The sequence below is a fragment of the Protopterus annectens genome, chromosome 2.part0 (genome assembly GCF_019279795.1).
Source record: "Protopterus annectens isolate FY-2018-M chromosome 2.part0, PAN1.0, whole genome shotgun sequence".
In the NCBI taxonomy this organism is placed as follows: Eukaryota; Metazoa; Chordata; order Ceratodontiformes; family Protopteridae; genus Protopterus; species Protopterus annectens.
Genome location: NC_056728.1, coordinates 144810694 through 144836316, shown reverse-complemented (window position 1 = coordinate 144836316; position 25623 = coordinate 144810694).

Genomic DNA, 25623 nt, shown 5'->3' with positions numbered 1-25623 from the left:
CATTTTTTCTAAGTATCTCTAGGCAACAATATATTTGCAGAGCAAAACACCTTGAACTGTATGATCAGATATATGAATGTTCTTCTACATGCAGCTTTTTATGACTGTAGTGAGCAACAGCTGAAAAGGGAAGGTGCATTTTCAAATGAATAGTGGCAACATTTAGAGGGATTCTACATATTTTAAGGGCTGTCTATTGAAATGCCAAGTGCTGACAAGCTAAAAAAAGAACAAAAACACAGGGGAAGCGCGAATCTGAAATACCCTTCTCCTTTAAACTTCTTTTTGTGCTGGGGGGGTGGCTCTCCGAGATCACAGTATCTCTGAGAAAAGGAAATATTCAAAGAAATGGCACCTGAGACTTAATATATACAAATTCAGTCTTTCAGCCATTCAGTCTCAGTATTTCCATTACCAGTTACAATTTTTAAGTGTTAACTGGGCGAGCAGGAGCAAATACTTAAGACAGAACAGAAATTTATGGCTACACCCCTGAACTGCTCTGAGGTGGACTGCAGAGATAGTACATGATCTGCAACAGAAGCCTTAGTTTAAAAATAATGGAGCTAAAAGAAACTTGAGGAAAGGATGTGGCAGGAAAGGAAGGCAATCGAGGCTTTCAGATATGTTAAAGGAATCAGTAAAGTTCAGGGTCACTGCTGAATTACACATAAATGTACTCTCGACTGGAAATGAGGGCTACACTGTTAGGAGTGGATGTGCAGATGTATTTTTATTGAGACATTTGTGAAAGAAGGGAACAACCTCCTGTAAATGATGGTAAATCCAGTAATAGTGGGTAAACTCACAGAAATACAGGACAAATACTGGGATGTGCAGACAAGGAGGAGGATTACATTGAATGCAAGATGAATTAGAGCAGCAGTTTCTTCGGAGTAGCACAGAAGACTGAGTAGGCCTAAGGAGCCCTTTTCTACTCTCACTTTCTATGTTTCGAAAACAGACACTCAAGTTTGGCAAGGAGCCACAAAACTACAAATAATATTGTAGTATTTTCACTCTTGGTAAAGCACACAAGTAGTGAGCTGTTTGCATTTTATGTTCCTGAACAGCAGTTGTTAAGCACATAAAAGAAACACACAATGGATATTACTCCTGTATGTCTCCCCAAAAGGCATTATAAATATTTCATGGATTGTCATTGTGACCGCCTCTTTCTAACTGGTGCTTCTTCTTTCCAGACAGTGGATCTAATTACAATGCTAGACTTGCCACTTTTTTTTTCAGTTATTACAAGGACCTACATTTTCTTTTACATTTTTAATTGCATTTAACCAAATTAGTTTTGATGTGATTTTTCTTTGTTGACGTTCCAAACATAAACTCTGTTTTGCAAATGAGAAAACTACTAATTTCTGACCCCCAGCTTGCTATCATATTTCTGAAATAAAAAAGAAACTATTTGCTGCCTGAGGCAAACAGAAAGAAAATCAAAGCCCATTTGTGTTTATTATTAACAAGTTTGGTATGCAAACCAGATTCAGACTGCACTCAAGCATGCTTCAAATTGTATATGGATATAACTTATTACAACACTTTTGCAGCTAAGATTTGAAATAAAATGTAGTCAGTGCTTATTTACACCTCAGTTTTCAAGTTCACAGTAGTCACATCACAGATCTTATTCTTTGTCTAAAAACTACTTACTCTAGGACTCATTCTGTTATCCAGTACTGTTGCAATACTGTAAAGCAGTTTTAACACCAATTTATTTTTGCTAGATGTCAGACTCTGCACGATGTTCAGTTGTTCAGCAGTTCCACTACAGATACACAGTAGTACAATGCCTTTTCCTGAACCCTTACCTTGAAAATGTCTCATACACAAGATGTTGCACTGAACTTGTTTCTGGTTAAATAATCCTCTACAAAGATGCATCAGATTTCTTCACATACTTTCTGCTAAATATGCCTCCGGTGTCATACTTTTTTCTGAAAAAGTCTGCTGATGATAAAACTAGATGGAAGCCTTTATTTCAGCTGGTATGTATTGGTGTGTCAACAGTACAAGTGGTTTTTCAGGGACTTAAACCCAGGAGACCTAGAATTCCAATCTACTTATGTAACCAGCTGCATCACCAAGACAGCTGAGACTCAGGGTGTCCTTAGCACATTACTTTTCTTTTTACTTGATTTGCAGGAGATAAACATTTATAAATGTGAGCAGGCTCTTCTGACATTCCTTGATTTGCAGGAGATAAAGATTTATAAATGTGAGCAGGCACTTCTGCCATTCCTACAGCTTTCCCTCTGGTGCACAGAAATCAATAAGTTTTGCATTCAAAAGTCCCCTATCATTTCCTGAAGTTTCTATTCAGTCAGTCTGTACTGCCACATTGTCTATATACAACAGGTTTTTTGATATGTCCCCTCCAACCTGTTGCTCATATAAGTCCATCATCAGTATAAAGAGTGGGCTTATAGCTGACCCACAAATCCATACCCACTTCCACTGGGAACCTTTCTTTGAGTCTGAACATACCTCTCAACTATCCAGATTTTCACTAGAATGTCTAGATTTTTGCCTCATATTTTTGGTCTGTTCTTCATAAGATTTTTGTTTTTTTCTAGCAAGTCACTGAAGATTGAAGCCCCTAAATAATAATAAATAATGGCAACCATTTGAGTTTCAGACTGCATATCCTTCAGAAAATACATAACAATACAAAACCTGTTATTCTAGCAACTAAGTTTATTGGAGCAATATTTAAAATCTGTCTTTATTTTTGGGCCTTTGTCCCCGCATTATTTTTGGCTTTGTCCAGATTTCTTGTTCTGAGAGGTATGCTGAGCACTATTCGTTTTTTCTGCTGTTGGGTTCTTGCTCATAGCCTGCACTAAACCTACAGATGTTTCTGGGACATTCAACCATCACAGTACTACCCAAATCAGCTTCTTGGAAGTTTGACGTATGCCTTCTCCAAGTGTAGGGATAACCAGTTAGACTCTTTCCTCATTTCCACCTTCTTCTGCACTACCTGTCCCAAAGCAAACATCTGAAAAGTTGTTCTGCTTCCTGGCCTGAATCCAAACTGCTCATCTCCCACCTTACTTTCTACTACTCTATCCATTTATGAATCACTCTCTCAAATATTTTTATGCAGTGTGACAGGAGTCTGATACCTATTCCATAATGTATGCAGCCTGTGTTACAAACCAGTGCTGTTCGGAAGGCCTGTTTATATTGGCCTTTAAAAGGTGACCCCACGATCCACCATTAACCAGAACATTAGAAACCTCCAATGACAGCTGTTCTATGAACATGCGATGATCATATGCTTTAAAGGCAAAGTTGCAGCGATATCAATCTGTTTTTATAAGAAATCTTAATCAGGAATTAATTTTTTTTAATTAAAAAATAGCCTCTCAAACCAGTTACAGGGGAAAAGATGAAAATGTAGACTATTTATTGCCTTTGTTTACTGGAAGAATCTGACTGGGCATCAAAGTCCCCTTTTCAGAGAAGGGCTGGGGAGAAGAGCTCTCTGTAAGTAATACACTGCAAAGAAGCAACAAAGCATTTTAACTTACAATGTAAGAAAAAAAAAAAAAACAAGGAGCATTATAACACACAGTGTAAAAGAAAACAAAGCATTTTAACATACATTGGTTGCGGAAAAAAGACAAAGTTACTTAGATTCACTTATCATATAGATACAACTTGAGGCTGGGTAATGATCAGAGTTGAAAGAGTAGTTTAGGACATACATTATGATCCAGTACTGGTCTGACCTCAGATTTACACAGCAGCCAGCATCTATGTACAACTACTGAACTGACTGTTCAAATGTCTTTATGAAAATGAGGTCTTTAGAGATGCACACAGTAACCCTCCTGTGGTCTTTCTAATGGTCTATACAAAGAATGGTGACTTCCGTTCTAATGTTGCCATGTTTGTCATTTTTTTTTACATATTACAAATTTAAAAAAACTGATCATGTACACATTAGAAGAGAGAAGACAGAAGAAAAAGAAGTGCAAGGGGTAAAGATGAAAAATAGCAAAAAAGAGAAGAGGGGTACACTGATAGCCCTGAACTGTGGATGCTTCGAAAAAGTCAAAACATCCACCTTTAACATAGAAAACTTCATCTCCTCACACAAACAATGCAATAGGAGCATATTAAAATATTCCACTAGACAAAGCCACCTTTGAATTTAATAAAACGTATACTAAATGCACACGATCCTTTCAGAAAAACATAGTTAAGACTAAGCCAGCACCTTGGCTATCTAAATAGTAGACAACCTATGGTACTTAAGGACAAGGCCTGGAAAGCATGGCATTAACAAATCCCAAGAAAATCTTCAGCAGTTCAGACAACTTGGAAACAAAAGCAAGCACAGTATAAGACAGGACAAAAAACAACACTATTGCAACTTACAGCAAACATACAAACAATCCTAGAAAGTTTTGGTCCTCAGTTCAAAGCTTCCTAAATTCAACCACAGTCAAAAACCCACTCCATTACTTGAAACTTCTGTATCAACAATTGCTCATAACTTTAAAAAATATCTCTTTCAAGTGCAGCTTCTGTTTTCTAAGACAAAACCTTCATCAGCCATCAACCCTTCTACCCCCACAACCGCACAGACACACACTAACTACATCCCATCCCTACTTCAACTATAAAAAAAATTCAAGCTGAAAACTGCAACCCTAGCTGCAGACATCCTCACCACCACCACTAAATTTCTGAAAATAGCAGTCAAAGCTATATCATACCCCATATCATTTCTAATAAATTGATTCCATGTCCTAAACATTTAGAAGAAGGCTTACATAATTCTATAACAGACCTTTGGCTGAATACTGAAACTTCAGACCCATTGCGATACTGTCCCCACTATCCAAAATATCGGAAAAAAACCCTATCCATTCTCAATTACTGCAATAGCTAACATCTAATAATCTTCTCAAACCCACACAACATAGCTTTCATCCTAACCAAAGCACTACTACTGCCCTATTTCACTTCGCTGACACCATTAGAAAATAGAAATGTCAGAAATCTAGTATCTTCCTTATTCCTTGACCTGTCTAAAGCTACTGCTAAAACACTCCTCCTTAGGTCTCTCTCTATTCTCTCTCTCTCTCTCCTGGTTTAATCACTATTTGTCAGATCACTTCCAAGCAGCCAAATGGCAACAGGAATACTCATTTATACCCATTAATATAGGTATGCCACAAGGAGCCATACTTGGACCCCTTCTATTTAACATTTTTATAAATTAACTACAAACTGCCTCTAGGCGTGCTACCCTTATTCAATATACAGATAACTCCATGCTCATTTGTACAGCCTCCAACTTACAAAACCCAAGAATCCTTTATGTCTATAGAATCCTGGGTAGACAACTCAACTTCTACTTAATCCTAAAAATACTTAGTTTTACACCTAAAACTCTCTCTGAAAGCAAACCTCTGACCAAAATCGCTTCCTCCTATAACACTTTGGTTGAACAGGTCTCTAGCACAAAACTCAAAACTCTTAGGATTAACCACTGATACCAGTTTAAAATTTGACCTACACTTCCAAACTGATTAAAAAAAATAAATAAATAAATAAAAACAAAAGCTCAGTCTCCTATATAGAACCAAATACTAACAGACTGAACTAGAGAAACCACAGTTAAATCATACCTACCCAGCTATATGCCTCCCCAATCTTCACCAGCCTACAAACCTCCACACAAACAAAACTGGAACAATGCTATAACAAAGTAGCCCACTTTGCCACTATCCACCACTTTAGAATTCACCATTGTCTCACACTCAACTCAACTGGACTGAACTATCTCACCAGATTGATTATAATAAGCTATTCATAGCCCATAAATTAATACATTACCCTGATAAGTACCCTGCACTAAACTCTGCCATCCTACAAAAGCCCAATGCTCCAAAGACAGACTCCTCCATTTTTCCACAAAAGCACAAAATACATCAAGGGTCTCCCTAGACTCAAACTCTGTAACAAATATTTGCAATATTCTTCCTCCAAATCTCAGGCTTCTTCAAAATCACCAAACTTTCAAAAAGCACCTAAGAGAACACCTCTCCTCATCCTGGCTCTGAAACTGTACATCTCCAGAAAATCACTCGCACATCTACTCTACTCCCCTCTCCTATCCTACCAATCACCCCCCATTCCCCACTGATGATATACTTCACTTCTCTCTACCTCCTCAAATTACTATCACTCTGACACTACCTATCTTTCTGCCTTTTAATTATATATTTACAGCCACTTACCCACACCTGTTTAAAGCACAACAATCATTAAGTCTTGCAATGACAAATTTAATGTACTCTTCATAAATACAGAATATTACTTCACAAAGAGGGTGGTAGGGCCCTGAAGTATTTAAATCTTTGGACTGGCAGAACAATGAAAACATAAGACAAAGATAGGTTGTGGCAGCTTTGTAGCACTAGTATACGATCCTCAGATAAAGCTGACACTCTCTCATCTTGTCCAGTCAAAGTCTTGGTGTAATGATATGGATGACTTTATACACAGCATGAAAGGATCAATACATTCTGGTATTTTTTGGGGGTGGCTGGAATTGCTTCTTCCCATGTTGGGATGTTGTTTTGACCTGAATTTTATGTGAATGTCCTGCCACCACTGATGTAGTTCTGTGCAGCATGGGGGTCGGGTTCCCTTTGACTGTTGAGACAGTTCTTTGTGAATTTTTTTGAATGATACCACAATTTTTCATTAGATATAGGCTGTTGGAGAGCTATGTTATCCCACTCTTGCTTTAACTATTAACAATTCATGACTGCCTTGTTTCTGTATACCTGATATCTCCAATCACTCTGATGTGGTTACTGTTCATTAGTCATTCAGTAGAGCCAGACACTTCCTGACCTCAAGGATTCTAGCACTCCAGGCCTGTCTGTCAACTACTTCAGGTTCTTGCAAATTCATATTCATAACTTTAGTAATGCTGTCTGCACATGTTAGGACCTACAGTTCCCATTCTTCTATTGCCTTTGATTTTTACTAGCATCAATGTCTTTTTTACCAAATCCTGTTTCCATATTACATGGGCAAATTATCTGAGTTCAAATTTGGGATCTGTACAACATGAAGAATCAGAAGTTCATCTGAGTTATTTCTTGTCAAGAGAATAGAATACAATTTGATTCCTTCCACCTCCGTCTGCCTGCTGTGTAAATCTGAGCAGGTCACTTATAGGTTTATAGGTAACCACTAGGCTAGCTGCCCTTGTGAGCATAGCCGGCGTTAGGCATAGGCCAACTAGGCGGCTGCATAGGGCGCCGGTCTAGCAGGGGCACTTTTCCAGTATTTATTTGGTGCAGGTATACCAGGATGGGGGCACCAGGTAGTGTGGTGGGGGGCACCATGGAGCCCTTTTGCCTAGGGCACCAGTTGACCTAGGGCCACTCCTGCTTGTGAGCCATTTTAAGCCTAGTCAACCTCCCATTCTGTGCTTGAATTAACCTATCCCATTTGGTTAGAGATTAGCCTTACCCATCTCATGGTCGATAATTATATATTGCCACTAATAGGAAGATAATTTGAGGAGACCCATGCATGGGATAAAGCACTTAGGAGCTGCCTCTACCCATTAATAATACAGAGGTCAATCCTGGGGTAAATTTGAATATGGACAGGGATGAATTTTGTTCTCTGGCACTACCCCTGAAAAGGGACACCTGTGTCCAGTGGGATTACCACTTAATAAATATATAAAAAAAAAAAACTTCCAGTGAACAGTCCAGGCTATTTTCTTAAGCACTGATTGGTTGGCTTTTTCTTTTTTTTTTTTTTTTTTTTTTTTTACAAAACACAATTCTCAAATGTTTTCTCCAACAACACAGTTTAAATGCATACATTTTTCTGGTGCACTTAGCTCACACTGCTAGGACACCATAGCCTTGACTATATGGACCTTCATCGGAAATGTGAAGTCTGCTCTTTAAAATCTTACCAGATTTGCTACAGCTTTCCATCCAAGAAGCAAGCATCTTTTAATTTCATGGCTGCAATCATATTCTGCAGAAATCTTTGAGCCCAGGTAAATAAAACCTGCCTCTGCCCCCATTTCTTCCCTATTTCCAAAGAATAAACAAGGTACAATGATATAATTTTACTTCCTTTGTTGTCAAACATGCCAGCTTTTAGGCTTTATATTTTCACCTTCATCAACAGGCTCACTTTTAGCCATATCATGTACATATTTGAGCTTGGTAATATTTCTCCTGGCAATTTTGATTCCATTATCTTACTCACCTAGCCCAGCATTTTACATAATATATTCAGCATATGAATTAAATAAGTATAGTGTGAATATACAGCATTGCTGCACGCCTTTCCAGCCTTCAACCTGTCAGTTATTCCACGCTTGGCTCTGTCACTTCTTGTCCACGCTTGGCTCTGTCACTTCTTGTTCTGCATGCGGATTCCTCAGGAGGCAGGCACAGTGACCCAGTATTCCCATTTTTCAAACAATTTGCCAAAAGTTTGTTTTTGTCCCCACAGTGAAAGGCTTTAAGTAGTCAATACAGCAGAAGTAAACATTTGTCTTGACACCATTCTTTTCTTTGCTGTCCAGTGATTTTAGCAGTTTGATTTTTCTTGCAGTTCTCAGTCCATATGTTGCTGGTGTCTAGCATGCATGATCTTCAGCATTACCTTGTTAGCATGTAGAATACGAGTACATGTTCAACAATTTTGAAACTCTTTCATACAGCCCTTTTGTTTTTGATTGCAATATAAACAAACTGATATGCAGATGGCTTAGTGGTTAAGCTTTTCACCTCCCATGCACAAGGTACAAAGTTCAATCCTGACCGCTGACCAATGCCTGCTTGGAGTTTACATGTTCTCCCTGTGTCTCTGTGGGGTTTCTCCCCATGTCCAAAAAAACATGCTGAGAGTTTCCATCTCAAACTCACCAATGAATGGAGCTGTGGGCAGCAGCACTGACTCTACATGGTGCCCTATAGGGGGCAGAGTTGTATAGACCAACCACTTTGGGCATCTATTGTGATGCACAGTATCCTCAAGATAGGAGAACACGGATCACAGACTGCGCACCATGGCAGGGCTAGCCACTCGATGATGAAAAATATGGCTATAGGTGATTCGATCATGTTGACTAATGTCACCAAAAATGGGCATGGGTAGTTACCGGTGATAAGTGGGTTGAGGACCTGGCCTACTCTGACCCACGCCAGGGACCCATGCTAACAGTGGGAGGGGTATATGTGCCCCTATTGGCCAGTGTGTGCCCACCATAAAGCCCAGCAGCCCTGGGTCAATAAGCTACTGGCTGGCCGGTGTCTAGTTGCCCAGCCTGGGTTACCTGGGATCGCTCTTGTTGAGTGAAAGCTGGACATAAAACCAACCAACCTGCTAAACAAGAGCTGAGAATTGCTACGCTTAATGTAAGTTCACTGACAGGATGCAGCTTGGAAGTGGATGACATGATGATATGGAGGAGGCTGGATATCCTATGTATCCAGGAGATGAGATGGAGGGGCAGTGCAGCAAAGCCACTTGGTTTGGGATCCAGAGTCTACTACTCAGGTGGAGGGCAGGCTAGAAATGGTGTAGGAATTGTGGTGAGAGAGAGGCTTCAGAAGGCAGTAAGGAATATCATCAGAAATAATGACTCATGGCAGTCAGACTCCAGTGTAATGACAGGGCAGTATTTATAATCTCAGCTTATGCCCCACAGCAGGGTTGTGATAGTGAGGAAAAGTGTGCATTCAGACAGCAGTTGCAGGACCTACTAGATAAAGCAGGACAACATGAATTGGTGTTGATAATGGGTGACTTGAATGCACATAACGGGACAGACAGAACAGGATATGTGCCTGGGTCCACATGGGTGGGGCAACAGGAATAAAGAAGTAGAAGCCATTCTAGACTTCTGTCTAGCAAATGGCTTGATAGTAGCCAACACATGCTTCAGAAAGACAGTCACAAGATCACATACAAGAGTAGTCATCATTCAACTCAGGTAGACTTCCTCCTAGTAAGGAAAAGGCAATGGGGCAGAATCCATGATTGCAAAGTCATCCCCAGTGAAACAGTCAGCCCACAGCATAAACCGCTAGCTGCCACAATCACCTGCAAGCAGTGGTCAGAGAAGGCTCTATAGTCAGCAGAGACCAGACTGAAGACTTGGAAGTTGACTGGAGAGAAAGTACAACAGTTCAAGGAATTATTCAGGGCTCTAGCACCCCAAGAAGAGGAGGAAATAGGTGGAGTTGAAGAAGAATGGCAGCACCTAAAAACAACATGTGTTAGGACTACAGAAAAGATATGTGACTGAGCCAGGTATGGAAAAGTGGTCTATATTAAATCAGCGAATGCTTAAAAAAGCAAATGCTGATTTATCAAGCCCATGTAAGCAAAAGTTTACAATCTCGAACACTTGGAACAGCTATTTTTCTCCCCAGGGGAAAAAATCACTGTTCCACAAAAAAAAAAAAAAAAAAAAAACTTCAAAACATTGCTGTGCTCCCCACACCCCCCCCCCTACTTAAATATACCAACTCCAAGATCGCACTACAGTGACGAAAATGGCACAGTAATAGAGGCGGCCACGCAATTTCTTTCCCAAGGAAAGAAATCTCTTATATGCCGCTATTTTGCTGTTTCATGCTTTCAAGTTCGATCAAGACGCATTTAAAGGATTGCATCTTCGATTATATAACAGGAACCCTATGGAAATAAGGTACATAAGGAAAGCTTGTGGTGGAATGAAGTCCAGGAAGTCATCAAAAGAAAAAAGGAGTGCAGGAAAAGCTAGGAGACAGAAAAGACTGACCAGGCTAGGAAGGACTACTGGTTGGCTAACAAAGAAGCTAAGAAAGAAGTTGCAATAGCAAAGAATAAGGCATCAAAGGCACTCTACCAGCTTCTGGAAAGTGACTCAGTAAGGGGCACAAAGAAACTACATCAGGTTGCAAGGCAAAGGCAGAAAGATAAAGAAGATAGTCAGACACCCTTCATACGGGATACCAGCAGCGACCTGCTCACCAGCCCTGAGGACATCAAAGGCAGATGGAAGGAGCATTTCCAGCAGCTTCTGAATAAAGAAAACTCTACAGAAGCTGCACTGCCCCAGAAACAGCCTACAGTGAGAGAAGAAGAGGAGCCCAGCCTAGAAGAAGTAAGAACACCACTAAGGAAGATGAAGTCATGGAAAGCAGCAGGCTCAGATGAGGTCACAGCAGATATGATAAAAGATGGTGGGTGAGATGGAGAGAAATTGCTCCTGAGGGTACTAATAGCAGTGTGGAGAGAAAGGCGTATCCCAGATGACTGGACAATAAGCATACTCATGCCAGTGTACAAGAACAAAGGGGACATCCACAACTGTGGGCAGTACAGAGGCATCAAACTCCTATCACATTGCATGAAAGTTCTGGAGAGGGTGATTGATAAACGAATACGCAGAGTAGTAGAATGCAAAATGGGAGATGAGCAGTTTGGATTCAGATCAGGATGCAGCACAACTGACCTGATGTTTGCACTGAGACAGATACTTGAGAAGAAGCTAGAGATGAGGAGAGGGTACAACTGGGCATTCTTAGACTTGGAGAAAACATATGACAAAGTCCCAAGAAATCTGATCTGGGCAGTACTGCCATGGTTTGAAGTCCCAGAAACATTGGTAGAATTAGTACAGGCTATGTACAAGGACCCAATGACTCAAGTACAAACAGTGTTCGGCCTCACAGAGAGGTTCTTAGTGGGTGTGGGTGTACATCAGGGTTCAGCTCTGAGCCCACTGCTGTTCATACTGGTGATGGACTACATTAGCAAACAGGTTGGAAGGGACGGATCAACAAACTGCTGTATGCAGACGATGTGGTAGTATAGGTGGACTCTGAGCTAGGACTTAAGAAAAGGATAGGAGAATGGAATGCAAATCTGAAGGCACATAGGATGAAATTAAGCACAGATAAGATGGTGGTAATGGCAGCAAACTGGGGAAATCAGAAGAAGCTGAGAATAGAGATAGAAGGGAAGATAGTGGAACAGGCAAACAGCGTCAAGTATCCGTGAGGAGTAGTTGAGGAGAAGGGTAGTCTGAATGAAGAGGTCAAAGCTAGAATCAGACGGACTGCAGCCAACCAGCATAGACTATCAGGGGTAGTCTCTGACAGAAGAATGGCAAAGAAGCTGAAAAGTAAGGTGTACAAGACAGTGTTGCAACCAGTACTACTCTATGGTACAGAAACCTGGGCAGTAAAGGCATAACAGTTGAAGAAGCTAGAGGTGATGGAAATGAAGTGCCTGAGAAAGGTGATAGGATGCACACTGTGGGACAGATGAATAAATGAGGACATAAGAGCAGAAGCCAAAGTAGCTCCAATTGCAGAAAAGATCAAAGAGAACAAACTACGGTGGTTTGGGCACATGTGTAGAAAAGCAGAAGACAATCTGGTGAGGAAGATTTGAGACAGACAGGAAGAAAAGAGGAAGCGAGGACATCCAGCAAAGAGGTGGATGGATTGTGAGAAAGAAGATCTGCGACAGTCAGGCATAAGTTTTGAAGAAGGCAGGAGTGTGGCACTGAATTGAGAGAGTTGGTGACAGTTACCACAATACCAGAACCCCATGTAGAAAAATGGGAAAAGGGGGCTGATGATGATAAACTAATGTTACAGGTATACATTTTTGATTTATGTAAGAGTGAGGAAATATGATGTGGTTCTTAAAAGGAAAATGTGACTTGCTGGTAGTTTTACCTGTGTGGGTATTAGTGGGTGTCACCTGAGATTTTTGCAGACTCAAACTCAAAAGCTGCTTGGAGGCAGGGACCATTTTGAATTCCAAGACTTAGAAGTACTGCTCTCAGTACAGGGAGCCAGAATGTTTGAAAATCAGACTTTTGCATATGTTTTTTAAGGTACAGCAATCTCAGACTACACACACATATATATATATATATATATATATATATATATATATATATATATATATACACACACACACACACACACACACACACACATATCTATATAGGTGTAATGATAATGATGGAAACACCCACACCCTAATGTTTGCAAGGTTGACAGTTGACACCCAATGATTGACTTTGCAAATGCTGACACACTACTGCGCATCCACAGACCCACAATATTGTTGCATGAAAATCCTGTAAACAGGAAAATAGTTTAAAGCATCAGCTTTTGCAGGGGGTGCATCCCTCTGTATTCCCTACACCCCCTGCTAATTATATATATATATATATACTAACTCTGAGATCACACAATCTCAGGAAAAAGGCATAGTTCCCTATCCTGAGAATTGTACAGTCTCACAAACCTGTCAATCATATGTTTATATAGTAGCAGGAGTTAGGGTGCAGGAGGGATCAACCCCCAACAAAATGCAACTTTAAAGGAGAACAGCAATTTTCAGTATTCAGTGTTTTCCTCCCATTTTTGCTGCTTCTATTTTTTTGTAATTCTGAAGTCCTTGGAATTACGATAGGGAGCCCTTAGAGAAGCTTGCATTTAACATGTTGATTCTAGGCCACAGGTGGTAGAGCAAGAGACACGTTCACCTTGTAAGGCATTGTGTGTGCTAGGGGTGAGGCCTGAATCTGTAAAACCCCTTTTGGAAACAGTTTCACTTGATGGAAAGAAGAATGAAGAAAGGTGAAAGAAGGATCTGTACTTAGAGAGGCAGAAATGGCTGAAAGATTAATCTTAATGGAAGAGTAAGAAAGGCCAGAGCTTAATAACTCACACAAATATTGCAGAACCAATGGGGTTTGAGCCTTAAAGGGATCTTGGTTCATTCCATAGCAACAACTGGAAAATCTCTTCCACTTAAGTCACATATCGTTTTCTAGTAGCAGGTTTCTTAGCTTACTTTAATAGCTGCTGCATGTCTTCAGAAAAAAAGTGCCTAAAAATGTATTAATTCTATTATCCTGGATATAAGTTGAGAATCTTTAAGGTTGGAGTAGAATACAGAGTCCCTGTCCAGTGCAAGTCCATCCTAAGAGGAAGCTTGTAGCGATTGCCCTTGGCCATTTTCAAAGGAAGAGAAAATCACTGTTGCCTGGGCCAAAAGGGAGTTCATAGGTTCATAGGTAGGTACTAGGCTATCTGCCCAAAGGCATTTATAAGCCTAGCCGGAATGTGTTGGCTTTCGTCACCCCCTTAGATTAGTTCCCTATACCTCTGTCCAGCAGAGCCACTGAGGTGATCCCTGAGGTAAACTTTCTGTTTCCCATCCATTCGTCAAGGTTTCTTTGGAAGAGTGTTAGCGAGGTGCCTTATGTAGATTGGGATCTTGTTCCAAAGCATGGGAAGTCTCTGGGACAGGAATCTCTTCCTCCAGCACGTCCTATTTATTGCTGTGGTGAGGTTTAGATCCCTAGAGTGTGTGGCTCGAGGGGATAAGGTTTTCTTTAGGTGGAGCATGTCCATCAATTCTGGGTTGGACATGACCTTGTATCTCAGGCAGAGATCACCTCTGAGTAGGTGATATGCAACCGAGTACAGCTGGAGTTTCTTCAGTCGAGCTGCATAGGGCATCTGTTTGAGGCCAGTGATCCTCTTGGTGAGGTACTTCTTTGGTCTTTCCAGCTGTTGCAGGTGTCTTGTAAGGTACATCCCAAATGGGGCGTCGTACTCTATGATGGGTCTGATCAGTGATGAGTAGAGGGGCACAATGACCTCTTTTGATCTGGATGCGAACCCTTTTGTGATTAGGTGGGCCACGTAGAAGGATTTTCTAACCACTTTGGCAATGTGATTATCAAAGGTGAGATTACTATCTACTAGGGTCCCCAGATCCCTTATTACATCTTCCGTAATTTAGGGGACTACCACCTATGTGGTAGTTTGTTTTTTCCAAAGGGGATGACTATGCACTTTTTGGCATTTAGCTTGAGGCCATGATTTTGACACCAGGTATCCGTCTCAGTGTGACCCTTTTGGAGGATGTCTGAGTTAGCCGGAGAGTCAATTATAGCCCCTAGTTTGCAGTCGTCTGTGAAATTGGTCAGCCATAGTCCTCCTGTGCTTGCCTGTACCTCTGAGAAGTATATGCCAAACAGGAGAGGTCCTAGGACTGAGCCCTGGGGAACGCCACTTGTAACTGGTTTATAGTTGGACCTAGCTTCTGCAACTCTCACTATGTGGGTTCTGTCCTTGAGTCAGTTGGCAACCCATCTTGTAACATAGGGGTTTATGTTCAGGCTGGTGAGCTTGTCTATAATACCAGAATGGGGAATGGTGTTGAAGGCCTTAGTGAGGTCTAGGTAGTCTGTGTGCACCACCTTTCCCTCATCTATAGCCTTGTTAACTGTCTCAAAGACAGTTTGAGAAAGACAAAGATAGTTACGAATATTATTTTTGGGGACCCATTTTGGGTATCTAAAAGGACCCTGGTTGTCAGAGAAAAGGGTGGAAACGCATACAGGAACAATCCTGTTCATGTGAAGGAAAAGGCATCTGTATTGGAGCAGAACTTCTTTAACTGCCTGTTGTGAATGTAGCCAAACAGGTTTACTTGAGGAGTTCCCCATAGGTGGATAATTTCCTGGAAGACCCTGGGATGCACCTCCCATTCATGGCAGCCTGTCCTAGTCTTGTTCAACTTGTCTGCCTCAAAAGTTTGCTCCGCAAGAATGTAAGCAGTTTAAAAGGATGAACTGAACTGCAGGGCAAGTTCTCAGATTAATTAAGGTCCTGGAATCCGAACAGGATTCAGTATTTTGAGAGTATTTACAATGCTGCCATTTATTTGATTTTTATGTGTTTCTTTTTGTCCTGATAGTTCCAGAGACCCCTTTGAAACAGCTTCTCTAGCAAAATCTGACACACCTGTGATTACAGATTCTGTAGGTGGCTGGGGAGGACTCATCTTAAGAGATAACTGAGCCATCCACCAGTGAATTTCCATCACAACAAAACTCAGAATGGGACTTTGAAAGGGAGGAGGTGGTAATGTTGGGACCAGAATGATTTGAAGAACCATTACATTTTTCTTATATGTACCCTGGCTCAAGGAGTCATGAAAATTGTAGAGGCCATAAATCCCAATATTCTGAGATAGTTCTTGGCTGCTGCCCGATTCTGGTGGGAAAACATCAGGAATCAAAAAAAAGTCCACTTTTTCATGGGGAATGAAGGTCATCATGAGGGATGTGTCTAGCAGACCAGCCTAGAAATATTATCCCTTGAGATGGAATGATTGATGTTTTTTTTCTATGTTTAGTTGAAAATCCAGGCTGTGAAGAAGGTTCTTGACAAAGAGAAGGGATTCTTAACACTCAAAAGAGTTTACAAAAATAAGGCAGTTGCCTAAATAAGGAAAAAACTGTAAACCCTATAACCTGCAATATGCTATTATTAGAGAAAAACACTCTGTAAACACTCTTGGAGCTGTAGACAATCCAAAGTGAAAGCAGAAAACTGAAAATGTGAACCAGACAGAGAAAATTAAAAACAAAATCTGAAATTTCTGTAAATTTGAATGTGATGATAGGCAGGTTTTAAGTCTACAGTGACTATTAAATGATTAGGAGGAATGAGAGGTAACAGAGACTGTAGAGACAGCATTTTGAATTTTGGAATATTGATATGCAGGTTTAGAAAGGAGAGGTCCAACACAGGTCTCCAGGTTCCCTATTTCTTTGACACAAGAAATATCCTTGAATAAAATCCCCCTTCTATTTGTTCTAGTGGGACATGTTCTATTACTCCCTGAGAAAGATTTGTTCCAGAATAGGAAGAAGTGGGGAGGTTAATTCCTTGAAATGGGAGAAGGGTTTCTGTATTATTCCTGGGATCCAAGATTATTGATGTAATCTGGTGCCAAAGAGGGAGATGAAGAGATGGATTTTGAGAAAGACATAAGGTGTTGCCTGGGTGGGGAAGTGAAGAGATCGATGGAGGTTATTGTCAATCTGCTTTTTTGCACTGCCTTTGGGCTTGGGACAGTCCTTTCTTTTTTGGATCTACCCTAACATTCCTTTTTAAAACTTTGTTTCCCTGACTTTTGCTGTGACTGTTTAAAGAGTTTTCTATAAAAGGACCCTGGACTAGAAGGTAAATTTCTGCTGTATTTGGGGACTGAAAAATCTGTGCAACCCCTTTGATTAATTTCTTCCTTGCATGAAAGAACCTCAGCAAAGGAAACTTCAAATACAACTTCTTTATCTGGAGGGGGCATTCAAAATTTTCTGTCTTAACATCCTCTGATAACTTCTGTGTGTTTAGCCAAACAAATATCCACGTAACTGACCCAGTGGTATCAGCAATATCATACAAGCATCTTAGAGAATGCTTTGTAACCCATGATATTGAGGAAAGTAAAGAGCTCAAAGATGCCTTTAATCCCTTAAGAAGGTAAGCAACTTCTTCCATATTGTCAAAGGAAGCTAGAGGAAACTTTGACATATGTGCTTGGGGATTAACTGTTTGGTTGGCAAAGGTGGGAAAAATGTATAGCTTCATTCCAAATCTACAACAGGTTTTAGCATCTTTATCTGAATGTATGAAGTTGAAAATCATAAGATGATTAGAAAGGCTTGGTTTTGAGTGAAGCAACAAAAGGATCTGCCCTAGGATCTCTAAAAAGGAACTTGTGAGATTGAAAAACCTTGTATGATTTATCAGATTTCCTGGGTGATGAAAGCTTGCTATATGGAGAGTTGCTGACTGCATTAAAGGCATCTTCCAGAGCTATTAAAACTGGGGGGAATAGCCACTTATATATAATCAACCTGCAATAATGTATATCTCAATTGGGTCTCAGAAATTTCCTTCTCTTCCCACTTAAATAACTCATTTCGTTCTGCCAAGTGTTAGAAAAGATTAATTCCTCCAATGGGGAATATAAAGAAATATTTTCCTATGACTCAGATTCCCAGTTCTCTGTAGTATAAATCTGTGAGGCATAATCCAAGCCCACTACCTCTAGATCAGAGTCTGGATCAGAATCCAAAGGGGAGGGAGAACATTTTCTTTCTGACAGTGGAGAAGACCCAGAAGTAGGAACTGAATGAGTATAATCATACAGTATAATGTCCCCTTTGGTATGTACCTGTCCAGACACATGCAGCAACTGGAACATCCACAAAGGCTCCTAACAAAAGGAATCCAGGGAATAACACAATGCCCTACACTGATTGTATCAAAGCCTCTTTACTCAGTATCATACAGACTTCTGAGTGCTGATCTTTGCTGGCATACAGGGCATCCCTGGACTTTGTTTTGATGAACATTTTGCACATCTGCAAAACAAACAGCATCAGAACTACTAGATTAAAAGACCTAAATTTTGCTTGCAACAAACAGAACATCCTGGGGGAGACAGATATGTTTCCCAGAGAATTCTCATCTCTTGGAATAGGCTCCCACCCAAGTGAAGTAGAGTTCCTGGGCCAATGGATGGATAATTGGAAATCCACCCCTGGTCTGGCTCCTATTTCTCTGATAGACAGAGGCAGCCAGTGTATTACTATATATATAAATCAAATTTGTGGGTCACATTTGGGTTGCATGGTTAGGCTTATAATGGCTCTAATGGTCATTAGACAATAAACACCCATGAATGGCTTTAAATAAGCCCCTGGCAAAATAAATATATTCTTCTGTAGCTTCCTTTAATGAAGGGGTTGAAGAAACAGATGTATGCTCTTCCTGGAAGTCTCTAAAGAAAAAGAACACAACATATGGTCATCTCCCTGGGTATCCTATTCCTCAGGCCAGCTCTGCAGAGATTGGATGCCCATCCCTTTCTCTGGTTCCTGCAAGAGAAAGTTCTTCCCTGTCCAAAGCAGATGAGTGAGTGGTCTAGGAAGACATTCTTGTCTCTTGGCTCTTAGCAGCTTTACAAGCAGCAACACGACAGGAGTCAAGAGAAGCTGAGAGATGGTCTGAGTGCATGGATATAGCCACAGCTAAGTTGCTCATTAAAGGCCAAGGCAGAGAGGGTGTCAGAATGGAGCCAAAGCCTCTCTATAAACTTTTCTTTTCTTGGGGACCAGAGGAGGGACATCTGAGGAAATGGAATCCTGTTCCATAACTTTTAAGTGTTAAAGCCGTAAGTTGTTGGTTTTCCTAAAAGCAAAAGTAATAGTAAAGAATTATGCCTGCTCATAAGGCCTTTGGGACATAGAAGAGGACTGAATGTTGTGCTCCTCCACAAAGCAAAAAAGACAGGATGTGTGGAGAAATTAAAGGGAATTTAGTGACTATACAAACACTTACCCTTTCTTATAGACCGTTTTCTCGCAAAAAATAGGAAGGAAGTCCCCAGCAAGGTACTTATCTGTCCACTTGAAACTAGCAGACTGCTGAACCTGTTAACAGACAGCAAAGATCAAGTCTTACTAGTAACCTCACAACAGCAAGAAGATTGTAATTTTTGGCACGTGTACATCTACTTTTATACCTGCTTGGTCTTGAGCTCCAATGGATGTACATGCACACGGAAGGTGCCCTAAAACTGTGGAAGCTGGCCTGACATCCAGTTCTTGACAAGGTACATTTTGTATAGTTTTGGCTACTGCATCAGTTACATAATGATGAGCATCTGTTTTTGCTGTGATTTTAGTGACCTTGAGAGACAATATGTTTGTATAAGACTATGAATGGCATCGTGTTTATTAGGTTTGGGAACTGTGATCCTCTAAGCTACAAAGGGGACCTCTGATGATTACCTCACCCCATCATATACCATCCACTGGAATTTTTAGTCTAGGACAAGGAAAAAATTACACTGTAATCCTTAGATGCTATCACAGAACCATTATCAAATATTCTTTTTACTCAGTTTATTGTTTAAAAGAGGAACACGCAGCACTTAAACTTACTAATGCAGTGGTGTATGCAGCAACTTTCTTTTCACTTTTAAACATCTGTTCTTTACAAATCAGCTACAGTAGAACATGCTCTATATCAAGATTCTTGATCTGATAGATGCTACACATTATTACATACCAACTTTATTATGGTTTATTCATGAAACACTAATATATTTCCAGCAACATAAACATCTTTAAATGTACTATGTAGCAAAGAGTGAATATAATTTATCAGCAAGGATATCAGGATATAATCGATGTAACAAGTTTTAAAAAGGAAGATTTCCAAGTTTCACAGTCAGAAAAAATAAATTGCACTGCCTAAATATAACATAAATTATAGTAGAAGCTACTCTCAGATTTTAATGGAAGGTTAACTCGATAAAAAGCATTTAATTACAGTACTAAATTCACCACCACCCCCATCTAACTACCCTTATGTGTTACCACCCTAAATGTTAGGCTACTTATTTTTCATAACTATACACTAATTCTGGCAGGGGAATTGGAACTTACTTATTTTACTTACTTATTGTATTTGTTTACCTGGATAGTCCAACTGGACGGAAAGCTACCCCTTTTGAGCAGAGACCCAGGGAGAAAAGCTCCAGAAAAATTATAACATTACATAAAGACCATAGTAAAAAGAGGCATACAAGTAATTAACAAATATAACAAGTATCATTATCTAACAGCAAATTCAAGTTTAAATTTATCTATGTGCTTGAATCTAAGCACTGTACATAAATAATATAAAAAACAAATATATCAATGAACATACATAGTCATAAATAAGCAACATCAAGCAAGTATGTTTTAAGATCACTTAAAACTTACAATGGCAGGTATTTCCCATACCCAACCTGGAAGATGGTTCCATAGGACGACATTGGTAACTAAATGGACAGCCAGAAGAATCCAAGTTATACGTTGGTATACCAAGATTTTGTAAAATGGAATGAAGTGAAGGAGAAGAATGAACATATATAAGCACCTTCAAATAAGGTGCTCCAAGTTTATAGAGTGAAAGATATACCATGATTAGAATCTTGTACATTATGCAATATCTGACATGAAGCCAGTGTAAACTATACAAAACTGGAATAATATGATAATGTTTCAGAACACCAGATAGTGAACATGCAGCAGAATATTGAACAAGTTGTACACATGATAGATCAGAGTCAGTAAGATCAACAAGGAAAGAATTACAATAATTAAGACACACAAAAATGAAAGTATGAACTCACAAGTAGGAATAGGGTGCTTGATCAAGGAGATATTCTGAAGATGGAAACAAGTTGATTTGACACTGCTGAAATATGGTCATTAAGAGTCGGATGGTCATCAAGGTCACAAAATTCAGTTTAGTGCCAGGATACTGAATGTCAGGCATCAAAACCAGGAGGGAAGAATTTCTCGAAGTAACATGAATCATCATTGGTACCATTTTGGAGGTGCTGAGTTTGTGCCTATTACTGACGATCCATTATTACTGACAATCTCGTTATGATCAAGTTCCAAGTCATAAGAAAAGGCACTGAAACAAGACATAGAATCCTGAGGGATTGAGAGGTACAGCTGTGTGTAATCACAGCAATAGTACTGCCTCTCTCTCAAATGAAGAGCATCCCTTAGCGGCAGTAAATCGATGGTAAACAGTAGTTGACCAAGAATACAGCCTTGTGGAACCCCACAGTATAGAAGGTGGTAAAAAGGACTTCACATCTGACACTACCCTCTAACTGCATCCTGACAAATAGGAAGCAAACCAATTCAGGACAGTACTAGAAAGGCCACAATAATGCTCTAATCTGTCTAAAAGAATACAGTCATTCACCAATTCAGATGCTGATGAGAGATCCAAAAAGACCAGAACAGAATAATAATGTTGGTCTTTTGCAACAAGGACATCGTTAAATACTGTAATGAAAGATGTTTTACTACTGTGTCTAGCCCTAAATCCAGACTGGAATGGATCTAAGGTGGCCTGAACTAGTATAAATTACTCCAGTTAAAGGTAAAACAAAAGTTATGCACTCACCTTAACGATGCATCTGTGTTATCTGTTTTCATCCTTTCTCAACTGATCGGTCTCAGATCAGATCTTGGATCAGACTTTGACACTTCTAAAGACTTGGCTCCATAGCTCAAGCTCCTCCCCTTACTCATAATCCTCCTCTTTAGCTTAAATTAACTCAGATCAAGTTCACCTTCTATTCAGCCTATATTACTGCTCATAGCACAATACTGAGTAATAAAGCATTATAATTGCCAATAAAATCCTAGTTAGTCTGCAAGGACAAAAAGAAAGAAAGAAGGGAAGAAGGAATAAAGGACTGGAGCTTATAACAGGGCAGATGACAAGTACACACCTCAGGTTGAACTAGGAGACCAGGAAATAAAAACTTCTAAAATAGGAAGCAGGTTGGTGGGCAGGAAATTGAGGAAGGAAGAAAACAAACAACACAGATGCATTGTTATGGTAAGTACATCATTTTTGTATCTGATGTTGTCTTTTTCATCCATTCATAGGTTAGGTTCATAGGTAGTTACTAGGCTATCTGCCCGAGGGCATTTATAAGCCTAGCCAGAGTGTGTCAGCTTTCGCCGCCCCATTGATTAATTAACTGAGCCTCTGTCAAGAAGAGCCAATGAAGTGATCCCAGGGGTGTATTTTCTGTTACCCATCCGCTCGTCAAGGTTTCTCTTGAAGAGTGCTAGTGAGGGGCTCTGCCTAATGTAGTTAGGAATTTTGTTCCAAAGCATGGGGAGTCTCTGTGACAGGAATCTATCCCTCCAGCATGTTCCATTTATTGTTGTGGCGAGGTTTCGCTCACTAGAGCAAGTGACTCGCAGTGACTTGGGTTTCTTTAGGTGGAGCATGTCCATCAATTCTGAGTTGGTCATGGCTTTGTAAGTCAGGCAGAGATCACCTCTGAGTAAGCGATATGCCACTGAGTACAGCTGAAGTTTTTCCAGTCAGGCTGCATAGGACATATGTTTGAGGCCAGTAATCCTCTTGGTGAGGTACTTTTGTGGTCTTTCCAGCTGTTGGAAGTGTCTTGTGAGGTACATCCCAAATGGGGCATTGTACTCTATGATGGGTCTGATGAGTGATGAGTAGAGGAGCACTATAACCTCTTTATTGCTAGATGCAAACCCTTTAATAATTATATGGGCTACATAGAAGGATTTCCTAACTACTTTGGCAATATGATTGTCAAAGGAGAGATTACTACCTACCTAGGTCCCCAGACCTCTTATTACCTCTTCTGTATTAAGGGGCTACCACCTACGTGGCAATTCATGGGTGTTTTGTTTTTCTCAAACGGGATAACTATGCATTTTTTGGCATTTAGCTTGAGACCATATCTTTGATACCAGGTGTTCATCTCAGTAAGGCCCTTTTGGAGAATGTCCATGTCAGCCGTTCCAGTTTGCAGTAATCGGCGAACTTGGTTAGTCATAGTCCTCCTGTGTTTGCCTGTACTTCTGAGAAGTATATGCCAAACAGTAGGGGTCCCAGGACTGAGCCTTGTGGGACACCACTTGTGACTGATTTAGAGTCAGACCTGTAGCCCGCTATTCTTACCGCGTGAGTTCTGTCTGTAAGCCAGTTGCCAACCCATCTCGTGACGTAGGGGTTTATGTTCAGGCTGGTGAGTTTTTCTATAATTCCCGAGTGGGGAATGGTGTCAAAAGCCTTGGCAAGGTCAAGGTAGGCTGTGTGAACCACCTTCCCCTCATCTATGGCCTTGGTGACTGTCTCGAAGAAGTCAACCAGGTTTAGTAGGTATGATCTGCCCTTAACAATGCTGAACTAGTTTGGGTCAAGTGTTTGGGGGTTCCCAATGTCGTTGTTAGTGAGTTCCATGATGATGCGCTCCATAGCCTTGCAGATAAGGGTAGTTAGGCTTATGGGGCGATAGTTACCAGGGTCAGTTGTGGCCCCTCCTTTGTGGAGTGGAATAACTGTTGCTGTGTGCCATTCTATGGGCACGTAGCCTGTGGAGAGGCTGAGGTTGAACAGTGTGTTTAGGTGGGGGGTTAGTTCATTCTGTAGTTCGTGTAAGACACAGCCTGGGATACCATCTGGCCCCACTGATGCTGTGCTTTTGGCTTTTGAAAGGGCTGTTTTCACCTGTGCGTCTGTGATTTCTGGGACACTACACTTTTCCGGTATTGTTGTGGGCCCTTTTGGGGGTGAGAGGCGGGTGAAGTTTGCTCTGAATCGTTCTGCCAGGATGTTGGCAGTATCAGTAGGTTCAGTTTATTTTGTGCTATTTTGCACTAGCTCAGAGCATATCTGCGAGTTGCCACTTAGAGTCTTGACATAGCTAAAGAAGGTTTTGTGGTTATCTTTCGAATCCTTGGCTATTTCCTTTCGAAGTTAGCCTTGGATGATTTTATGAGGGACCTTAGTTTCTTACTGATACTGATCAGGGATGTCTTTCCTTCTTGGGATTTGCTTTTTTTCTGAACTAGTTTCCTCCTTCTATTGTATAGCCTGTTTATGGCAGGGGTCCAGCAGACTGGTTTCCTTCTCTTAGGGGAGTGAGTCTTGGTTTTGCTAGGGATGGCATGATCCATACATCCTTGTAGGTGCTCATAGAGTGCATTTGTAAAGGTTCCTGCATCTTGGACTCTGTTATCCTTTAGCGTGGGGGCTGTGAAACTTACCACCTCTGTCTTAAGTAAGGTGAAGTTTGCCATAGAAAAGTTTTTCACTGTGGTTTCCTTGGTTGGGGGTGGTGATGTGGTGTGGATATCCACAGTGATTAGTTTATGGTCTGATCTAACCAGTGACGGTTTGACCTCTGGTGCGGAACACCTGCCGCCCATGTTGGTGATGATCAGGTCCAATATGTTTTCACCTCTGGTAGTTTTCCCAGTTAACGGTAGGGTAACTGAAATCGCCCAATGTCAGGGTGTTCGGTAGGACCTTCATGTTTTCCAGTGTCTCCAGAAAGGTGGAGTGGTGGTCCTGGGTCATGGAGGGTGATCTGTAGCAGGCCACAATTTGCATTGCAGATTTGCCCGATGTTAGTTGCACATGGATTATCTCAGAGGTATCATGCTGCGCCATTAACCTGGAGGTGTAGGTATCCTTGATGAATATGGATACACCCCTTCCTTTTGTGTTTCGGTCCATGTTCTCTGGCCGAAATGTGTGGTTTGAGTTGTAGCCCGGTAGTGCTGGGGTGCTCTGTGGAGCCTTGAACCAGGTTTCAGTTACTGCACAGATGTTGACATTCTCCATACCACTCCTAAACCAATGGGGCAGAATCCCTAGCTAGGGAATCCCCAGGGGGAGTCCTCAAGGAAGAATATTCTGGTGGACAGCAGAGACAAATGCTGCCCTACTTCTAGACAAAATGTCCAATTGGTAGTGAGTAATGTAGGTATGAGTACTAGACTAAATGGCAGCTGCACAAATGTCATCTATGGAAGCTCTGGACTAGAAAGCAGAGGTTGTGGCCAGAGATCTAGTGCAATCACCCTTAGGAGGATTCGGAAGTGTCATCTTATAGACAAGAGAAATGCAATCAGTGAGGCATCTGGCTAAAGTCAACTGTGAAACTGACTTGTCCAGCATGACTTTGGAAAAGGAAACAAATAGCTGGTCTGATTTTCTGAAATCTTTTGTTCGGTGCAGATAGAATCTAAGTTGTCTATGAACATCCAAAAGATGTGGTATGCATTCTCCTTAACTGCAAAAATTTGGAAAGACAATAGGAAGGTTGATGGGCTGATTTACAGCTGTTTCTGAA